The sequence below is a fragment of the Siniperca chuatsi genome, linkage group LG1 (assembly GCF_020085105.1).
Source record: "Siniperca chuatsi isolate FFG_IHB_CAS linkage group LG1, ASM2008510v1, whole genome shotgun sequence".
NCBI lineage: Eukaryota > Metazoa > Chordata > Actinopteri > Centrarchiformes > Sinipercidae > Siniperca > Siniperca chuatsi.
This window is the reverse complement of record NC_058042.1, coordinates 971388-994977: the sequence shown is the minus strand read 5'-3', so window position 1 is coordinate 994977 and position 23590 is coordinate 971388. Positions and strand designations below refer to the sequence as shown.

At 45.4% G+C, this 23590-nt stretch overlaps 3 long non-coding RNA genes across 4 annotated transcripts; all 3 read right to left on the bottom strand.

The window, feature by feature from the left end:
• Positions 1-10956: 10956 nt before the first annotated feature.
• LOC122875209 lies at positions 10957-12397 on the bottom strand. The gene is made up of 2 exons (XR_006377771.1): positions 12207-12397; positions 10957-11943 (listed from the first exon to the last, which is right to left on the bottom strand). It is a non-coding gene; the product is annotated as an uncharacterized LOC122875209 (long non-coding RNA).
• Positions 12398-13416: 1019 nt separating this feature from the next.
• Positions 13417-19535, bottom strand: LOC122880457. Of its 2 annotated transcripts, none has more exons than XR_006378941.1 (3): positions 18277-19535; positions 15991-16216; positions 13417-13474 (listed from the first exon to the last, which is right to left on the bottom strand). It is a non-coding gene; the product is annotated as an uncharacterized LOC122880457 (long non-coding RNA). The 2 variants fall into 2 exon arrangements; XR_006378943.1 differs by having other exon boundaries at positions 13424-13474; positions 15882-16216.
• A 621-nt stretch (positions 19536-20156) lies between these two features.
• On the bottom strand, positions 20157-21434 carry LOC122880463. Its single transcript, XR_006378945.1, has 3 exons — positions 21323-21434; positions 20987-21078; positions 20157-20269 (listed from the first exon to the last, which is right to left on the bottom strand). It is a non-coding gene; the product is annotated as an uncharacterized LOC122880463 (long non-coding RNA).
• Between the last annotated feature and the right edge of the window lie 2156 nt (positions 21435-23590).

Sequence of the window (23590 nt, the reverse complement as noted above, 5' to 3'; positions counted from 1 at the left end):
ATACACACAGTATACACACAGTACAGCATACACACAGTATACACACAGTACAACATACACACAGTACAACATACACACAGTACACATACACACACAGCATACACACAGTACAGTATACACACAGTACAGCATACACACAGTACAGCATACACACAGTACAACATACACACAGTACAGTATACACAGTACAACATACACACAGTACAGTATACACACAGTACAACATACACACAGTACAGTATACACACAGTACAGCATACACACAGTACAGTATACACACACAGTACAGTATACACACAGTACAGCATACACACAGTATACACACAGTACAACATACACACAGTACACACACAGTACAACATACACACAGTACAACATACACACAGTACAGCATACACACAGTACACACAGTACAACATACACACAGTACAGTATACACACAGTACACACACAGTACAACATACACACAGTACAACATACACACAGTACAGTATACACACAGTACACACACAGTACAACATACACACAGTACAGCATACACACAGTACAACATACACACAGTACAACATACACACAGTACAACATACACACAGTACAGCATACACACAGTACAGCATACACACAGTACAACATACACACAGTACAACATACACACAGTACACATACACACAGTATACACACAGTACACATACACACAGTACACATACACACAGTACAGCACACACACACATACACACAGTACACATACACACAGTACAGCATACACACAGTACAGCATACACACAGTACAGCATACACACAGTACAACATACACACAGTATACACACAGTACAGTATACACACAGTACAACATACACACAGTACAACATACACACAGTACAGCATACACACAGTACAACATACACACAGTACAGCATACACACAGTATACACACAGTACAGCATACACACAGTACAGCATACACACAGTATACACACAGTACAGCATACACACAGTACAGCATACACACAGTATACACACAGTACAACATACACACAGTACAGCATACACACAGTACACATACACACAGTACAGCATACACACAGTACAGCATACACACACAGTATACACACAGTACACATATACACACAGTACAGCATACACACAGTATACACACAGTACAGCATACACACAGTACAACATACACACAGTATACACACAGTACAGCATACACACAGTACAGCATACACACAGTATACACACAGTACAGCATACACACAGTACAACATACACACACACAGCATACACACAGTATACACACAGTACACACACACACACACAGTACACACACAGTACACAGTACAGTACACAGTACAACATACACACAGTACACACACAGTACAACATACACACAGTACAGCATACACACAGTATACACACAGTACAGCATACACACAGTACAACATACACACAGTACAACATACACACAGTACAGTATACACACAGTACACACATACACACAGTAGTACACACACACACATACACACAGTACAACATACACACAGTACATATACACACAGTACACACACACATACATACAGTACAGTATACACACAGTACACAGTATACACACAGTACAACATACACACAGTATACACACAGTATACACACAGTACAGTATACACACACACAACATACACACACACAGTATACACACAGTACAACATACACACAGTACAACATACACACAGTATACATACACACAGTACACACACAGTACACATACACACACAGTACACACACAGTATACACACAGTACAACATACACACAGTACAACATACACACAGTACAACATACACACACAGTACACACACAGTACACACATACACACAGTACATACACACAGTACAACATACACACAGTACACACACACACACACACACACAGTACACACACACAGTACAACATACACACAGTACACACAGTACACATACACACAGTACACACACACACACACACACACACACACACAGTACAGCATACACACAGTACACATACACACAGCATACACACAGTATACACACAGTACAGTACATACACACACATACACACAGTACACAGTACAGTACACACATACACACATACACACATACACACATACACATACACACAGTACACACAGTATACACACAGTACACACACACACAGCATACACACAGTACAGCATACACACAGTACAGCATACACACAGTACAACACACACACAGTACAGCATACACACACAGTACACACAGTACACATACACACAGTACACACACAGTACACACACACAGTACAGCATACACACACACACATACACACATACACACACACACACAGTATACACACAGTACAGCATACACACAGTATACACACACACACAACATACACACAGTACAGCATACACACAGTACAACATACACACAGTATACACACAGTACAGCACATACACACAGTACAACATACACACAGTACACACAGTACACACACAGTACAACATACACACACATACATACACACAGTACACACACACACACAGCATACACACACAGTACACACATACACACACACACAGTATACACACAGTACAGTACACACACACACAGTATACACACAGTACACACATACACACACAGTACAACATACACACAGTATACACACAGTACAGCATACACACAGTACACACACAGTACAACATACACACAGTACAGCATACACACAGTACACACACAGTACAGCATACACACAGTACAACATACACACAGTACACACACATACACACAGTACAACATACACACACAGTACAACATACACACAGTACACACACAGTACAACATACACACAGTACAGCATACACACAGTATACACACAGTATAAACACAGTACAACATACACACAGTACAACATACACACAGTACAGTATACACACAGTACAACATACACACAGTACATACGCATACACACAGTACACACACAGTACAGTACACACACAGTACAACATACACACAGTACAGCATACACACAGTATACACACAGTACAGCATACACACAGTACAACATACACACAGCATACACACAGTACACACACAGTACAGCATACACACAGTACACACACAGTACAACATACACACAGTACACACATACACACACACACACACAGTATACACACAGTACAACATACACACAGTACACACAGTACACACACAGTACAGCATACACACAGTACAGCATACACACACACACACAGTACACACACACACACACACACACATACACACATACACACATACACACAGTATACATACACACAGTACACATACACACAGTACACACACATACACACAGTACATACACACACACAGTACACATATACACACAGTACAGCATACACACAGTATACACACAGTATACATACACACAGTACACACAGTACAACATACACACACATACACAGTATACACACACACAACATACACACAGTACAACATACACACAGTACACATACACACAGTACAGCATACACAGTACACATACACACAGTATACACACATACACACAGTACACACAGTACACACACAGTACACACACACACACACAGCATACACACAGTACAACATACACACAGTACACACATACACACATACACACATACACACACATACACAGTACACACATACACACAGTACACAGCATACACACAGTACACACACAGTACACATACACACAGTACAACATACACACAGTACAGCATACACACAGTATACACACAGTATACACACAGTACAACATACACACACACACAGTACACACAGTACAGCATACACACACAGTATACACACAGTACAACATACACACATACACACAGTACACACAGTACAGCATACACACACAAACATACACACACAGTATACACACAGTACACACACAGTACACACACAGTACACACATATACACACACAGTACACACATACACATACAGTACAGCATACACACAGTACACACACACACAGTACACACAGCATACACACATACACACAGTATACATACACACATACACAGTATACACACAGTACAACATACACACAGTACACACATACACACACACACACACACAACATACACACAGTACAGCATACACACAGTACATACACACACACACACAGTACACACATACACACAGTACACATACACACAGTACACAGTATACACACAGTACAGCATACACACAGTACACACAGTACACATACATACACACAGTATACACAGTATACACACAGCATACACAGTACAACATACACACAGTACACATACACACAGTACACATACACACACACACACACATACACACAGTACACACATACACACAGTACAGTATACACACAGTACACACACAGTACACACACACACACACATACACACAGTATACACACACAACATACACACACAGTACAGCATACACACAGTACACACACAGTACACACACACACACATACACACAGTATACACACAGTACAACATACACACAGTACAGCATACACACAGTACATACACACATACATACACACACACACAGTACAGTATACACACACACACAGTACACACACACACAGTATACACACAGTACAGTATACACACAGTACAACATACACACAGTACACACAGTACAACATACACACAGCATACACACACATACACACACATACACACAGTACAGCATACACACAGTACACACATACACACAGTACAGCATACACACAGTACAACATACACACAGTACACACACACACACAGTATACACACACACACAGTACAACATACACACAGTACATACACACAGTATACACACAGTACACACACACACACAGTACACACATACACACAGTACACACACACATACACACAGTACAACATACACACAGTACAGTATACACACAGTACAACATACACACAGTACACACACAGTACACACACACACAACATACATACACAGTATACACACAGTATACACATACACACAGTACACACACATACACACAGTACACACATACACACAGTACACACACACACACACAGTACACACACATACACACAGTATATACACACAGCATACACACAGCACATACATACACACAGTACACACATACACACACACACACACATACACACAGTACAGTACACACACAGTACAACATACACACAGTACACACATACACACACAGTACACACACACACACATACACACATACACACAGTATACACACAGTACAACATACACACAGTACATACACACACAGTATACACACAGTACACATACATACACACAGTACATACACACAGTACAGCATACACACAGTACACACACACAGTACATACACACACACATACACACACACACACAGTACACACATACACACAGTACAACATACACACAGTACACATACACACAGTACACATACAGTACACATACACACAGTACAGCATACACACAGTATACACACAGTACACACACACACACAGTACAGTACACACACACAACATACACACAGTACATACACAGTACACACAGTACACACACACACAGTATACACACAGTACACACATACACACACAGCATACACACAGTACACACACAGTATACACACACACACACAGTATACACACACACACACACATACACAGTACACAGTATACACACAGTACAACATACACACACATACACACAGTACAACATACACACAGTACAGCATACACACAGTACACACACACACACACACACACATACACACAGTACAACATACACACAGTATACATACACAGTACAACATACACACAGTACAGCATACACACAGTATACACACACACATACACACATACACACAGTACAGTATACACAGTATACACACAGTACAGCATACACAGTATACACACAGTACACACAGTACAGCATACACACAGTATACACACAGTACACACATACACACAGTACACACACACACAGTACACACATACACACAGTATACACACAGTACATACACACAGTACAGCATACACACAGTATACACACAGTACAACACACAGTACAGCATACACACAGTACAGCATACACACAGTACAGCATACACACAGTATACACACAGTATACACACAGTATACACACAGTACAGCATACACACAGTACAGTATACACACAGTACAGCATACACACAGTACAACATACACACAGTACAGTATACACACAGTATACACACAGTACACACAGTGTTACAGACAGTAGAAACATGATAAACAGTATTAGTAAAGCTTAATCTCCCGGCAGTATATCAAGTTAAAACGAGCTCCACCTTCAGCAGCTGCAGCAGTAAAGTGATGAACACATTAATGCATCAATAATTATAATCCAATAATATCATATATATTATTCTACATAACGAGTACTTTTACTGTTGGTACTTTAAGTTCATTTTGATGCTGATACTTTCGTACTTTTACTTCAGTAAGATTCTGAATGCAGGACTTTTACTCGTACTGAAGTATTTTCACAGTGTGGTGTTAGTACTTATACTTCCTCCGTCACTGCTTAAAACAATGAAAGTCAGGGGATCAGCAATTAGACTCCATTGTCTGGGCGCCATGAATGTCTGTAATGTCTTACTACTACAACACAGTTATTGTTTATGATTCAGTTATGCAATTACATTTCAGCATTCCTAGCTGTTATCAATCCTGCAAAATGTCTGTCACCATCGCTGGCTGATGCAGACACAGCTGAGTGGAATTAATAAAAACATTGCTGGAGGGCTTCTGATTTTAGAGGTTTATGGTGCTGAATTAGCCAAAACACAGGATGTGATGCTACGCTACGCATTTCTGCGCCGTGGTGTTACTACTTTTACTGAAGCAGAAGATCTGAGTGCTTCTCCCACCTCTGGGACTGAAAGAATCTGAAATGCTGCAAGAAAAACACGCTTTCATTTACTTGATGCACCAAATCTTCATCGCCGAATTTCACCCAGAGCTGCTGAGCCCCGTTAACCCCTTGTTGTCTCTGCACACAGTGCACAGAGACAAGGCGAGCAAGGCTTCACTGGCATCATGGGAAACAGATGTTAACGTCGCCAAAGCAAGTGCGAAATAAAAACATAAGCAGAAACAGTGTGCTGTTAGAAAATATACAGATAAGTAAGATACGATAGTACTAATAATAATAATAATAATAATAATAATAATAATAAGCTCTCAGAACACGTGGTCGCTGTTGGACAGGTGAGGTGAGACAGGTGAGACAGGTGAGGTGAGACAGGTGAGGCAGGTGAGGTGAGACAGGTGAGGTGAGGCAGGTGAGACAGGTGAGGTGAGGCAGGTGAGACAGGTGAGACAGGTGAGGCAGGTGAGACAGGTGAGACAGGTGAGGCAGGTGAGGTGAGACAGGTGAGGTGAGGCAGGTGAGACAGGTGAGGCAGGTGAGGTGAGGCAGGTGAGACAGGTGAGGCAGGTGAGGTGAGACAGGTGAGACAGGTGAGGTGAGACAGAGATCTTCCTCCTAGTGTTCAACATTCAGTGAAATAAGAACGTTTCCTTTAACGAGTTCAGCTCTGAGCTCAGATTTCAAAGAGCTCGACGATAAAAATCCTCCGAGGAGACGGAGACAGGATCCTGCTGATCAATACGTATCAACACACACACACACACACACACACTCACACTCTGTGCGTAGGTGTGTGTGTGTGAAGCCTTAAACATGTCAGTCTGCTCTGACATTCTCAGGACTGACACTGGTTTTGAACTCACGGAGGGTTTTAACCCCGTCAGTCCCAGCAGCCTGTCAGCAGACTGTCCCGAAGTGAAGCGACTGGAAGACGTTCCCTAAAGTACACTGCTGTAAGTAATCCACGTTCAAGGCGTCGACCTTTGACCTCTATGAAGTCAAAAAGCTGAGCGGTGGTTTGACCGGAGTCTTTGCTTCATAAACAACAAAGAAAAAAAGACGCTCTTCCTCCTTAAACACACGTTTAATCCGCATGTTGGTTTTTAACATGAAAGGCTTTTCCCTCCCCTCTGGATCTCCCTGTTCTGTTGAAGTCAGGCACTTAGAGTCAGTTTGTGCTGCTTTAAATCCACAGTTTGTCAGTTTCACTAAAAACCTCTGATTTGATTAGTCGGATTATTGTTCTACATGTTCATTTTCAAGTTTTACCAAACATATTCCAATAAAAATCTACTTTTCACAGCAGATATTCCTTTCATATGCCAATAATCCTGCTCGTCTGTGATAGATCTGCAGTTTGAAGCCAACGAGGCAAAAGAAGTACATTTTCCCCCTGAGACTTAAAGGGTTAATAACTCCATTTCAGGTTTATTTAAGAACCCCGTCCTTTAATCCTGTAAATGAAATGAAATCTGAGAGATTAAACTCAGAGATTTAAGAGTTTAAATTAAGGGTGTGTGCGTAGATTTTGGGATAATTAAGGTATTTGAAGCTTTTCTAAGGTGCGTTTGTCTAAAAGTGAGTCGATGTTGCTGAAAACATCTTTAATCTTCTTCTCTGATTTTTCTTCAGAACAGTAATGAAAGCTCTGACGGCGTGCAGGTGCCTTTCGCTTCACGCGGTGCGACTGTCGTGTTCGACTGTGCGTCTCTAACTTTTGTTCCTCGAAGCGCCGCAGACGTCCGGCTCAATTCTTTATTTCCAGCAGAGAAATTGTTATTTACACACAAGCAGAAATAACAGCAAAGTTTCAACTTTGTGTAAATAACAATAATGCTAAACTTTATTTACAGTATATAACACGTTTCATGCACAAAAAGTGTGTGTGTGTGTGTGTGTGTGTGTGTGTGTGTGTGTCAGTCAGCGGCGGCCATGTTGTTCTTATCACAGAGCGACAGCTGTTTCCTGCTGCAGGAAGTGACTGACTCAGCTGATCAGATCCGATCAGCCTAATCAACAACTCTGATAGGTTTTATCAAGTCTGTCACTCCTCCTCCTCCTCATCTTCATCTTTCTCCTCCATGTCTGTCTTGTCCTCCTTCTTCTCTCAATGGTCTTCTTCCTCTCATTTCACCTCCTCTTCCTTATTTCTTCCTCCTCCTCTCTGCAGATGGGCGGGGCAGGTCTCTCCTCCTCCTCCTCCTCCTCCTCAGGATGAAGAGCTCAGCGAGGATTTATGCTCTGAGTGGAGAGATTAGAGTTTTTCTTTATTGTATTTACTGAGGTTAAACTCTGCCTGAGCCGCATGATTCATCACTGACACACCTGTGTGTGTGTGTGTGTGTGTGTGTACCTGTTGTTATATGACTCGTTGTTTTTTATTGTTCAGAGAAACTCCATCAATGATTTGCTGTTTATACTGAATAATCAAAAAATGAGTAGAGTCCATTTTAAAAACACGCTCGGCACAAACACTCAGTAGTTTAACTGGTGTTTGTCTTCATTTGGAGGATCTGTGCTGGTTGGAGGGAAGAACTTACCTGATCACGGAAAGACGAGGTCTCCATATCTTTTTTAACGCAGCCTTTGTTTGACAGTCTGATGAACTAATGAACGATATACAATTTAAAAAAATATATTTTTATTGGTATTAATTACCATACGCATACACAATAACATCTGTTCTGAATGCTTGTATTTTACAGCTCCAGCAGTAAATGTTTCTGATAAAAACGTTCAAATACTTCGTCCAGTCTCACCAGGAACCTGCTCACACACCTGGAACCTGCTCACACACCTGGAACCTGCTCACACACATGGAACCTGCTCACACACCTGGAACCTGCTCACACACCTAGCTGCTGCTCACACACCTGGCTGCAGCTCACACACATGGCTGCTGCTCACACACCTGGAACCTGCTCACACACCTGGAACCTGCTCACACACCTGGAACCTGCTCACACACCTGGAACCTGCTCACACACCTGGAACCTGCTCAAACACCTGGAACCTGCTCACACTCCTGGAACCTGCTCACACACCTGGAACCTGCTCACACACCTGGAACCTGCTCAAACACCTGGAACCTGCTCACACACCTGGCTGCAGCTCACACACCTGGAACCTGCTCACACACATGGCTGCAGCTCACACACATGGAACCTGCTCACACACCTGGAACCTGCTCAAACACCTGGAACCTGCTCAAACACCTGGAACCTGCTCACACTCCTGGAACCTGCTCACACACATGGCTGCAGCTCACACACCTGGAACCTGCTCACACACATGGCTGCAGCTCACACACCTGGCTGCTGCTCACACACCTGGAACCTGCTCACACACCTGGAACCTGCTCACACACCTGGCTGCTGCTCACACACCTGGAACCTGCTCACACACCTGGAACCTGCTCACACACCTGGAACCTGCTCACACACCTGGCTGCTGCTCACACACCTGGAACCTGCTCACACACCTGGAACCTGCTCAAACACCTGGAACCTGCTCACACACACATGGCTGCAGCTCACACACCTGGAACCTGCTCACACACACCTAGCTGCTGCTCACACACCTGGAACCTGCTCACACACCTGGAACCTGCTCACACACCTGGAACCTGCTCAAACACCTGGAACCTGCTCACACACCTGGAACCTGCTCACACACATGGCTGCAGCTGCTGCTGCTCACACACATGGCTGCAGCAGCTCACACACCTGGCTGCTGCTCACACACCTGGAACCTGCTCACACACCTGGAACCTGCTCACACACCTGGAACCTGCTCACACACCTGGAACCTGCTCACACACATGGAACCTGCTCACACTCCTGGAACCTGCTCACACACCTGGAACCTGCTCACACTCCTGGAACCTGCTCACACACCTGGAACCTGCTCACACACCTGGCTGCTGCTCACACACCTGGAACCTGCTCACACACCTGGAACCTGCTCACACCTTCAGCGTGAGGAGGAAGCTTCAGCAGAATCAACACAACAATAAGTTGGGATGTTTTTATTTGTTTTGCTGCACCAGGAAATGCAGAGATGCTGTTACCAAAAAAGCACGTGGATTGATCATAAACACATTTATTATGTGATATATTCACATTTCACATGTGCTTATCTTTAGAGGCGGTCTGGGTGACTCAAGTATTTTAACTGCCAAATGTTGCTTTTTGTAGTCAAAAGTTTAGTGTCAACATTTATATTTTCATTAGAAAATAAAGATTCAGTTGTTGAACCGAGAAACTGTTACGATGTTGGCAAACAGGGAACAGGAAAGGACCCAAATGCAGACAGAGGAGGCAGCACGCTGATGTAATAGCGCTTACTGGCAGGTGCAGGTAGGCAGGTACCAAACAGGTAACATGCAGATGTAAGTCCAAACATCAGAGAAGCCAAAACCAACATAGCAACTGGGACGAACTGAGAAAGGACTAAAGGACACAGACTTAAACACACTGAGGTGAGGGAGACAACGGGACGCAGGTGAAGCAGTCAACGACAGGAAGCAAAACTTACAAAATAAAACAGGAAATAACAAACCCCCCAAACCATGACAGAAACAGCTGTAAATCCTCTTACTGAAACGGTTTACATGTTTTTGTTATATTACAATATTCAGTTTTTCCATCAGCATTTGTTTTTCTGTTTTCCAGATCACCAGGTCAAAGATCACCGTCACCATCTCAGAGGTGAAAGCTGTTAGACTGAACACTTCCTGGTCTCTAAACCGGACTGTTTTTTAATATTTAATCTTCAGTTTTTCTCAGTAACTCCGATCTGATAACAGCTTCTGTGTTTGTGTTGTTTTCTGCGATCGATGCACCCGGCGGTTCATGTCGTGCTCCTGAGTCATGAGGTGTCCGCCCAGACCCCGTCAGCATGATTCATGAGTGACTCTGCTGATTTCAGATCAGTATCATCGCTGCTCTGCGGGAGAAGGTTGGCACTCGTCTGCTTCAGAGCCGCTGACACGAGGAGTCTGAAAGCAACACGACCAATGAAAGCTTTCATTAAGTAATCCCTGGGAATAAATATAATATAAAGATATTTAGATTTCTGATGACAAAATGACAAAAATAAAGAGAGGAGGAGAAAAGATGGGAGACTTAAACCAGACTTGGTGGTTTGTCTTTCAGCCGCATGTCGCTGAAAATGTCTTTAAAGATGGTTAAAGGCCTCAGGATCCAGAGACCAGGACCCAGAGACCAGGATCCAGAGACCAGGATCCAGCTCAGAACTCACAGACTCTCAGCTCCGATCACACGACTCCTGCTGTCGGGACGTCAGAGCTGCAGGACACACGAGTTGGCAGGAGGAGGAGAAACGAAACATGAAACAGAGGAGGAGGAGGAGGGGAAGAAGAAGAAGAAGACGAGAGTTCTGGATAGTGTGAAGAGAAGAAGAAGACTCGGGGAAAGGAAAGAAGGAGGAGAAGAAAAAGGAAAAGATGCAAAATGAGCAGAGGAGAGATGAAAAGAAGGACAAGGAAAGGAGGGAGGAGAGAGGAGAGGAGAAAGGAGGAGAGAAGAAGAGAAGAGAAGAAGAGGAGAGGAGGAGAGGGGGAGGAGGAGAGAGAGAGAGAGAGGAGAGGAGGAGAGGAGAGAGAGGAGAGAGAGGAGGAGGAGAGAGGAGGAGGAGAGAGAGAGGAGAGGAGAGAGAGAGAGAGAGAGAGAGAGAGAGGAGAGAGAGAGAGGAGAGAGGAGAGAGAGAGAGAGAGGAGAGAGAGAGGAGAGGAGAGGAGAAGAGAGGAGGAGAGAGAGAGAGAGAGAGAGGAGAGAGAGAGAGGAGAGAGAGGAGGAGAGAGGAGGAGAGAGAGGAGGAAAGGAGGAGAGAAGAAGAGAGAGAAGAGAGGAGAGAGGAGAGAGGAGGAGGAGAGAGGAGGAGAGGAGGAGAGAGGAGGAGAGAGAGGAGAGAGGAGAGAGAGAGAGAGAGGAGAGAGAGAGAGAGGAGAGAGAGAGAGAGAGAGAGAGAGAGGAGAGAGAGAGAGAGAGGAGAGAGAGAGAGAGAGAGAGAGAGAGAGAGAGAGAGAGAGAGAGAGAGAGAGAGAGAGAGAGAGAGAGAGAGAGAGGAGAAGAGAGGAGGAGAGAGGAGAAAAGAGAGGAGAGAGGAGAGGAGGAGAGAGGAGAGGAGAGAGGAGAGGAGGAGGAGAGAAGAGAGGAGGAGAGGATTAAAAAGAGAGAGGGAAAGATAAGGGGCAAGAGAGGGGAAGATGGAGGAGAGAAGGAGAAGAGGAGTTGGAAAAGAGGAGAAAGAACAAAGGAAGGGGGAGAGGAAAAGGATGCAGGACAATTGGGTGACAAAGAAAGGAGGAATGAAGAAGGAGGAGAAGGGAGAGGAAATGAGTATGGGAAAAAGAGGAGAAGAGAAAGAGAAAGGAGAGAAGATGAGATGACAACAGGCTCCTCCTCCAGCTCTTCTTCTTCCTCCACCTCTTTCTCCTCCTCCTCCTCCTCCTCCTCCTCTGTCTCCTCCTGCTCCTCCAGATCTTCTTCTTCCTCCTCCTCCTCCTGCTGAAAGAGAGCAGAGAGAGTGAGGCTAAAGTTTCTTTTCTTTGGACGGAGACGATCACTCTTTCATCCAATAAACCCTCCTCCTCCTCCTCCTCCTCCTCCTCCTCCTCCTCCTCCTCCTCAAAATTAGAGAGCGCCATGTTTACTGACGTATTTTATGTCATAGAAAAAAACATGAAAACATCTTAAGCTTGTGTTTCCCACCAAACACCCGCTGAGGGAAGTGCTAACATGCTAACATGCTAACTACTACGACATCAGCCTTCATTTTAGTGCATTGTTGTGCCCACAGACAGACAGACAGGTGCACAGACAGACAGGTGAACAGACAGACAGACAGGTGCACAGACAGACAGACAGACAGACAGACAGACACACAGGTGCACAGACAGATAGACAGACAGACAGACAGACAGACAGGTGCACAGACAGACAGAGAGACAGACAGACACAGAGGTGAACAGACAGACAGGTGAACAGACAGACAGGTGCACAGACAGACAGAGAGACAGACAGACACAGAGGTGAACAGACAGACAGGTGAACAGACAGACAGGTGCACAGACAGACAGAGAGACAGACAGACACAGAGGTGAACAGACAGACAGATGAACAGACAGACAGGTGCACAGACAGACAGAGAGACAGACAGACACAGAGGTGAACAGACAGACAGGTGAACAGACAGACAGGTGCACAGACAGACAGACAGAGAGACAGACAGACACAGAGGTGAACAGACAGACAGGTGCACAGACAGACAGACAGACACAGAGGTGAACAGACAGACAGGTGAACAGACAGACAGGTGCACAGACAGACAGACAGAGAGACAGACAGGTGAACAGACAGACAGGTGCACAGACAGACAGACAGAGAGACAGACAGACACAGAGGTGAACAGACAGACAGGTGCACAGACAGACAGACAGAGAGACAGACAGGTGAACAGACAGACAGGTGCACAGACAGACAGACAGAGAGACAGACAGACACAGAGGTGAACAGACAGACAGGTGCACAGACAGACAGACAGACACAGAGGTGAACAGACAGACAGGTGAACAGACAGACAGGTGCACAGACAGACAGACAGAGAGACAGACAGGTGAACAGACAGACAGGTGCACAGACAGACAGACAGAGAGACAGACAGACACAGAGGTGAACAGACAGACAGGTGCACAGACAGACAGACAGACACAGAGGTGAACAGACAGACAGGTGAACAGACAGACAGGTGAACAGACAGACAGGTGCACAGACAGACAGACAGAGAGACAGACAGACAGACAGGTGCACAGACAGACAGGTGCACAGACAGACAGACAGAGAGACAGACAGACAGACAGGTGCACAGACAGACAGGTGAACAGACAGACAGACAGAGAGACAGACAGGTGCACAGACAGACAGGTGCACAGACAGACAGACAGAGAGACAGACAGACAGACAGGTGCACAGACAGACAGGTGAACAGACAGACAGGTGAACAGACAGACAGACAGAGAGACAGACAGGTGCACAGACAGACAGGTGAACAGACAGACAGGTGAACAGACAGACAGACAGACACAGAGGTGAACAGACAGACAGGTGAACAGACAGACAGGTGAACAGACAGACAGACAGACACAGAGGTGAACAGACAGACAGGTGCACAGACAGACAGGTGAACAGACAGACAGGTGAACAGACAGACAGGTGCACAGACAGACAGGTGAACAGACAGACAGACAGAGAGACAGACAGGTGCACAGACAGACAGGTGAACAGACAGACAGGTGAACAGACAGACAGACAGAGAGACAGACAGGTGCACAGACAGACAGGTGAACAGACAGACAGGTGAACAGACAGACAGACAGACACAGAGGTGAACAGACAGACAGGTGCACAGACAGACAGACAGAGAGACAGACAGACAGACAGGTGCACAGACAGACAGGTGAACAGACAGACAGGTGCACAGACAGACAGGTGAACAGACAGACAGGTGCACAGACAGACAGGTGCACAGACAGACAGACAGAGAGACAGACAGACAGACAGGTGCACAGACAGACAGGTGCACAGACAGACAGGTGAACAGACAGACAGACAGAGAGACAGACAGGTGCACAGACAGACAGGTGAACAGACAGACAGACAGACACAGAGGTGAACAGACAGACAGGTGCACAGACAGACAGGTGCACAGACAGACAGACAGGTGCACAGACAGACAGACAGGTGCACAGACAGACAGGTGCACAGACAGACAGGTGCACAGACAGACAGGTGCACAGACAGACAGGTGCACAGACAGACAGGTGCACAGACAGACAGCGGTGGGCCCCGCTGATGGGAAGAAATAACATTTATTCTAACACTCGGCTTTAAACCTGCATGTGACCGTGCTGCACACCTGAAAACACCTCCATGCAGTTCGCTCTCACCAAGAAGAAGAAAAACAAATAAACGCATCATCTCCAGGATATTTAACCTTTCCTTTCACTCTCCAGCTGCTTCCGCACCTCAGTGGAAGCGTTGGTCCGGTCCTGCGTTGACGGAGACTCTGCGGGTTTCCCCCGGCGGCCGGAGAGACGCGAGGGAGCGTCCCTGCAGCGAGGAGAAATGCATCCGCGTGTGAAACCACCGGGAGCGGAAAGCGATACTGAAGACGCTTTAATCAGTTTCGTGTCTCTGCTCCGTCCTCGGCGCGTCTGCGAGGACGATCCGCAGCAGCAGGAGCTCCAACGCCTCCAGTTTCATATTTTAATATAAAGAGAGAAAATAAAATGGAGAGCTGGAGCCAGAAGATCACAGCTGGCGGTGTGGGTGGAAATACAACTATAACACATTCTCACACGTTAACTGTAACACACCTTCATATCGTAACGGATCAAAATAATACACACTATGTTCCTAAAATAACAGTCTGCTGTGTTTGCTTGCAGAGCTGCAGTGGGGGACAGTAACACAAAGGGGGACGTTTGACGCTAAGCAGACTGGAACTCAGGTTGTCGACGCTTCGTGTTGTGGATATTGTGAAGAGATTGCTTCACAGTCAGTATGAGCAGGAAGGATAACTCTTATCACATGTGGACATGTGAGTGTTATATTAAGACAGACTTAAAAAGATCCACGCCTCCCCCTGTCCCCCAGTATTTGTGCCAAGTCATTTCACAAGATGAAAAGATGAAAGAAAGCTAATTAGTTCCCCTCAATATTCAGCATTCACCGAACTCCTCCCGCTTCGTGCTGGTGCTGATGTCGCCCAGCGTCAGTGAACACACCACGCGCAGATCTGTGACTCACATGTTGATCACTCAGATAAAACTAGATCTAAATCACAGCATCACTGATGCACACGGTTATTAATAACCAGCGTGTTGCTGAACACATCTGGACAGATGTTGTCAGCGTAACAGTCCGCAGTCTGTGGTTGGTCTGTCACTGAGCCGGGTCATCAGTGTGCTGTTGTCCGTGACACTGACTCAACACGGAGCTGCTGCTCAGAGAGCTGAAACTGGAAATACAGAGACCGAAGATTTCCCGCTCAATCTGGCGACACAGCGAAGTTACAGAGCGACGTGTTTCCACGCATCATTTTCTTCTCCACGTTCTTTTTTACCTGGTTGAAAAGAAACTACTAGTTCACTAACTTCTAAATAGTATTTTCAATTATTTTGTTGGACTGCTGTTGCCACGAAAAGCTTGAAGGCTGGAGTGGTAAGAATAGTTCGAATGAGAGACGGCAGCAGGACTGCAGGGTTGCAGCTGCAGCGTCAGTAGCTGTCTGTCAGCGTCAGTAGCTGTCTGTCAGCGTCTCAATTGTGAAAAAATGGGACGGGAACTAGAAATTTAAGCTACTCTGTGTTACATAAGCCCCGCCCTCAGGGAGGAGTCTACCTGAGTATCTGTTGATTAGCTAGTTTCACCTGAAACTGACCTAATAGTTTCCATGATGGCCCAGTAATCAGTAATCAGGCCTATTGTTTTCTGGCTGCACCTCCCTCATCACTGTTAAGTACCTGATTAGCATGTGATCGGCTTGACCACGGTGTTAATACACTGTGGTAAATTTTGGGCAGATTGAATCTCAGTTTACCACAGTGTATTAGCACCTTGGTCACGCCGATCACATGCTAATCAGGTACTTAACAGTGATGAGGGAGGTGCAGCCAGAAAACAATAGGCCTGATTACTGATTACTGGGCCATCATGGAAACAAAAGAAGGTCAGTTTCAGGTGAAACTAGCTAATCAACAGACACTCAGGTAGACTCCTTCCTGAGGGCGGGGCTTATGTAACACAGAGTAGCTTAAATTTCTGAGTTCTCAGACCATTTTCACAATTGAGAATGACTTCCGGATGGGAGCCGAAACGTCTTGATTCTGAAAACAGCGTCCAGACGACTACGACCGAAACCTTTTCTACGATAGAACACTCCTGGACGAATGAGGGACGACACCGTCTTATGTGAAAACTACATAAACATTGCAACTTGTTTTTAAATGAATGTGTGTGTGTGTGTGTGGGCAGCAGGATCTGCCCTGTCTCTTTCTCCTCTGAGTATTTTTAATGCTGAGAGCTCATTTAGTGGAAGTTGCAGCCCTGACGAACGCCTCTTCTCGGGGCGAAGAATTCTGTTTGTTTGTCTCCAGTTTTTACAGCACATCTATTTTCCAAACACGCTGATTTAACCAGATCATACATTCTGCCCGCTATACCACAACACAGAAGTCTGTGATAGAGCCCTTCATGCCAAACAGAGTCGAAAGCTTTCTAGAAGTCAATAAAACAAGCGAATATCTTACCATTTCCTGTTTGGCGTCCATCCTGACTGAAGGACGGTGCTGGACAGCTTCAGCACCCTGCATCTCTGGGGTGCTGCGTTTCAGCATTTCGTTGTTAACGCTGTCCGGACCACAAGCTTTCCCTGGCCGGAGAGACTCTGTCTGTGTGGTCAGTTGTTCCCAAGTAATCGGGAAATCAAGGGGCTTTTGGTTGCCTTTAATTGTTTCTTCTCATGTTTGGAGTTTTTCCTTTATAACACATTGATCTGGATTAATTAGATTTATTGGAATGTCTTTGTACAGATTTTCAGAATGTGCTCTCCAGATGTCACCATGTTGGATGGGCAGAGCTTGCTGCTGCTTTGTGTTGAAGATGTTCCACAGATCCCAGGATTGATTTCAATTAATTGTGTTTCATGTGGGTGTAATATTGTTGATCAAACCATTTGTCTGCGTTTTGCTTTTTAACAGGCTTCCATTTTTGTTTTATAAGGTCAGCTTTAACAGCTGCCTCATGAAATATCATGTTGATATCATCAGTGGCCTTTACACCATCTCAGGTAGGGACGTATTGATTTTGGTTATATGCTGATATGTCAGTCATCAGATCAGGTGATGAATTTGTCTCCACTGTCTGGGGCCCATCTGTAAGTAGGGTTTAATTTATACAGCTTCCTGGGTTCCCTGTTCGTGTCACTCCTTTGACCTGAGAGTGTAAAGAACACATTTACTTGGTTGTGGTCTGAAAGGGGGGGTTTCTGTCTGACAGTGAAAGCACTGATGGTGGAGGGTCCATGTCAGTGACTGCGTAGTCTACTACAGTCGACCCAGGAGCTGAGGAGTAGGTGAAACCCCCATAAAGAGTCCCCTCTGAACCTACCGATAACTATGCACAGGCCCAAGGCCCGACAGTTGCACTGCCTCCCTGCCGCTTCGGTTGATTTCAGAGTCCAGGTTGTCCCGAGGGCTGAGGGTTGGTGTGGTAAACAGCAGAGACTGCCCGAACACATGGTTGTTGCCCTGTGGGTCGATGACATCAGGTTCAGTTCCTGGGCCTGGAAACTGGAGATTTCTGAGTGGAGAGTTTCAGAAATGTCGTCTTCAGAATAAGGAGAATCTGCTGTGGGTATATGAACAGCACAGAGAGACAGGGGTCTATCAGTTCTGCCCAGGCTTTAACCTTAACCAAATGTGTGATTTACCCTGTTTAACTGGTCAAATCTGACGGGAAAGATCTCCTTTATACCTCACCAAGACCCCCCCGATGTTCTGCCCTTGCGTATGTTTTTAAATCTGATAGAGCGCACCATGACTTCATTATATCCTGGAGGACAGTGAGGGAGCAGATCACCTCAACACTCTCCAAAACTGTCCTCACTCTGTAGCAAGTACAAGCACACACACACACACACACACACAGCTGAAGGTGATTGAAGGTGATGTCAGAGTTTCTCCACACTGGGATCAGTTTACAAAACCCAGCTTCTGAACAAAGTGAACATTTTGTGCACCTCGGCCCAGGCCGGGAAACGTGATGGGAACAGGTGGTTAAACTGAGTTATAGTGCCAATAAAACTTACATTTATATTTACACTTCAACTTATACATATGCAAACAAACTCTCTTTCTGTTAGTTTTTGTGAAACAGAACTGTAGAAAAATGTTCTCAAACCAAAGAACAAGTTAACTTCATTATGTAACTTTATTCATTAAACTTCCTCAGCTTGTTGTGGCCGTTTAGACTCAGGACCATGTGGGCATGTGCAGACTGTTTGATTGACATGTCCCTCGCTCTCCTGTTAGGGCGGAGCTTCCTTCACATGCACCGTTTCTATTGGTACCTCACACAGTTTCATCTTCATCCTGAGCAGAGGCCCAATCGGCCAGATCACTGAAAGCACCTGTGAGGGTCTGCAGAGGCAGCGTCAGTAACAACTGCTCACTCCTGAAGTGCTGCTGTTGAACAAAGGAAGTGTTTTCATGCTGGAGAAGTTGTCTGAATCCTGCGCAGACCCTGACACACAGAATACGACAGGAAAGCATCTTTAGAGCTCAGGCTGCTCATTTAAAACAGAGATAATGCCATGGAGAAATAAACTGTGCTGCTCAAAACAGTTAGTCAGGCTTCCATAGAGCCTTATTATGATTATTATTAGACATTATTAGTGTATTTGAGTCCTCCTCTGGCTGAACTGCTGTTTTCCATGATGGTCATTTACTGATACGGCTCTTTGGCACTTTAAATTGGACCAAACGGATCAAATTCTAAACCTCAGTCTGAGACATTGAGAGAGAAAATCCCTCCTTAAAAAACATACATGAAGACTGAATCTGAGTTAAAGACAACATGAAGCTGCACGTCAGGAGGAGGAGGAGGAGCTGCAGCGGGATCGTGATCGGCAGAGTAAACCTGCACCAACACGACCGGACGTCACTAACCACACAGCTGTGAGCGAGCTCATCACTGTGACGCATATTAGAAACAGCTGAAGCCAATCAGCCAACACAAGTGCGGCTTCAGTGCTCTGCCCGAACAAACGCTACGCCTTACAGAGTGCAGTGACATGAGCACCAGAAACCAGGATACTGTGCTATGTAAACACCTGATCCTGGTTTCTGAACAGTCTTTGTTGGACAGAACGTGACGGGGTGTGTTTGGAGACGGAGGTGGGGAGTAACGGCAGAGAAAAAACAATCTTACAACAATACAAATACAACCGACGGCAGTCACCTGGAGGGGGGGACGCTGCAGCGACATCAGCACCCCGGCTCCGTCCACAGCAGCCCAGAACCATCACAGAGCATGTACATAATGGAGACCTGCTGTGAAGACAGATACATAAAGCCAGTAATGTTTCAGATTCACGTCTGGAAAGGGCTCATTATTCCCAGAATCCAGCGGGTGGTTCACCTCTCCCCGCTCTCCCCTACAGCTCCCGTGGCCGAGCTCCAGCAAAGATTTAACATTCGGCAACGTGCAGGTAAACACGGCCAAGTTCAACACATCAACCCAAAATAAGCCTGAAATTTTCACAATATGATATTACAGTGTGATAAAACTTCATACCAACACAGCTTTTGGAAACGGCTGTGATCTGACCGCAGAGAGACACTCCGGGTTTCGTACATGCGATGCAGGCTGAGGGCGGCTCAGCTTTCACGTCGCTCCCAGGCTTTTCAGCATCAGTGAAAGTCAACAGTCAACAGCAGCTTCAGCCGCGATGTCACGTCTCACCAGCTCTGAACCCACAGCAGAACCAACGATGCACAGACACTGTGCAGAAACACTCGGCGACGTGCCGGCATGGCGTGACGCTGTAAACTGATACATCACGAGACAGAAAACACTCCCACTGAATCAGGATCCAGTGGATTCAAGAGGACAGTCTTCCTTTGCTTGAGGGAAAATCTGAAATCATCTTGTTCTCTGTGTCCTCAGTTTCATCTCTGTGTGTCCGGTACAGAGACAGGTCCTGGACATGTTAGCGTTAGCCTAGCTTAGCATACAGACTGGAAGTTATGGAGTTAATTCTGTCCGTTAATAAAAATGCTAAGAAATGAGGGAACCATCCAACAATGGCTGAAACCCAAAACGGTTAACATTGCAACATTTGACAAAGGGCTAAAAGGTGAAATTCGAAGAATTGTGATTCGCATCATCTCAGCGTTTCTTTGTTTCTTTGAGTTTGATCTTCACGGTAATCAAACAAATGTTCCGGGGTCGGGGAATCAGTGCGGCGTCACCCTGCTGCTCTCGTGTTGGTCCGATAAACGGGATTTTCACGATGTAAACATTTTGCACATCACGCAGAGACAAACATTCGACTAAATATCATTTATTCTATAATTTTTAGAAGTCGGTTAGTGGGAGAGATGAACGGGCCTGATGCTGTAAGGCAGTAAGTCTGGACCTCACAGAGGAACTCGATCCCTGCTGCTGTCACACGTAAAATACTTTGACTGGAGGAAAACCTAATCTGCACATTAATCATAAACACAAGTAATAATTTGTGTTTTCTGCTCATTTCAGGACATTTTTATGATGCTGTCTTGGCAGACGATCTGACCGCTGGACAGGAGGCGTGTTTCCATCGAAACACACACAGCTGATCCCTCCATCACCTCACACAGTATCAGCGTGACACAAGCTAAGTCGCTAACACCAGCTCCTCCTGCTCCAGACTCACCACTAATCTCTCCACATGACTCATCTATCAGGCCGGCCACACGCCAACACACACCTTCCAGACACAGATAACACTCTGCGGCGTTTCCTAAAGCCTCAGGAACAATCTGAGTCTTTTGTGGCAGCGGCGTCGTGCCGTCCGCCCGGCTACCGACGCTAACCGCCTTAAAGCTGCGGCTTTGTAAATCCGAAGTCTCGGGCCTCGCCGAGGGCCAGACGAGGCTTTTGTGGCATGTGAAGCAACTGCTGGTTTGTTTAGGCCTTTCCTGTCATTTCCCCACTGGAACAACAAACATTATTCTATCAGCTCATACATTTTGGACTCCTGAAACCGTTTCTGGGAGAACACAGAACAATGAGGCTGCTGGCTGTCGGGCTGTCACACACCATTTCAGCCTTAGCAGCGAAAAAACTCGGCTCTCAGGAATTCCTCTGGGTCTGTTCTGGCTGCGCTGCCTCCTTCATTTTGGTTTTTGTGAAACGAGAATATAGAAAAAATCATGCAGGAAATGCACACACACACACACACACACACAGGTTTCACACACACATCCTTCACTGTCAGAGTGTGGAGCCACCAGGCTGCCACAGAGCAGAAATAGCTGGATGGGCATCTGTGCTGTAATGCGTGTATAATGCTCACTAAGAGCAGTTTCTGTCCTCTTGTCCTCCTGCACATACATGTGGCTACATAATAATAATAATTATACACATGTTATGACATTATTGAGCAGGTTTCGGAAGTAAAATATCTCATTTTAGATTCTCAGCTAAAACTTGAGAAACACGTTAAAATGGTGAGCAGCTTACATTTCGACTGTTTTATGCTGCAAATAGTTTCGTGCACTTTATGATCTTTTCACATCTGAGTTATTGTCTAACTTCTTGGTCACTTCTACAACAGTCGGGCCTCTGATGATGTCCTGTCAGGGTTTGTGGCTCAATAACTCAGGGGGCATCTACAGGGAACAGTAAGGTGCCCTTTAGTCAACCCTCAGTGAACAGACGGTTTTTCTGTTCAGGGTCAACATGTCGAACTCACAGAACTAAACGTGGATCGTGAATTAGATCATTTTAAACTCAGGTTGAAACGGACGGATCGGTCATGCAGTCAGGAATCTACGTGAGTTTTAGTCATTTTATTGAATC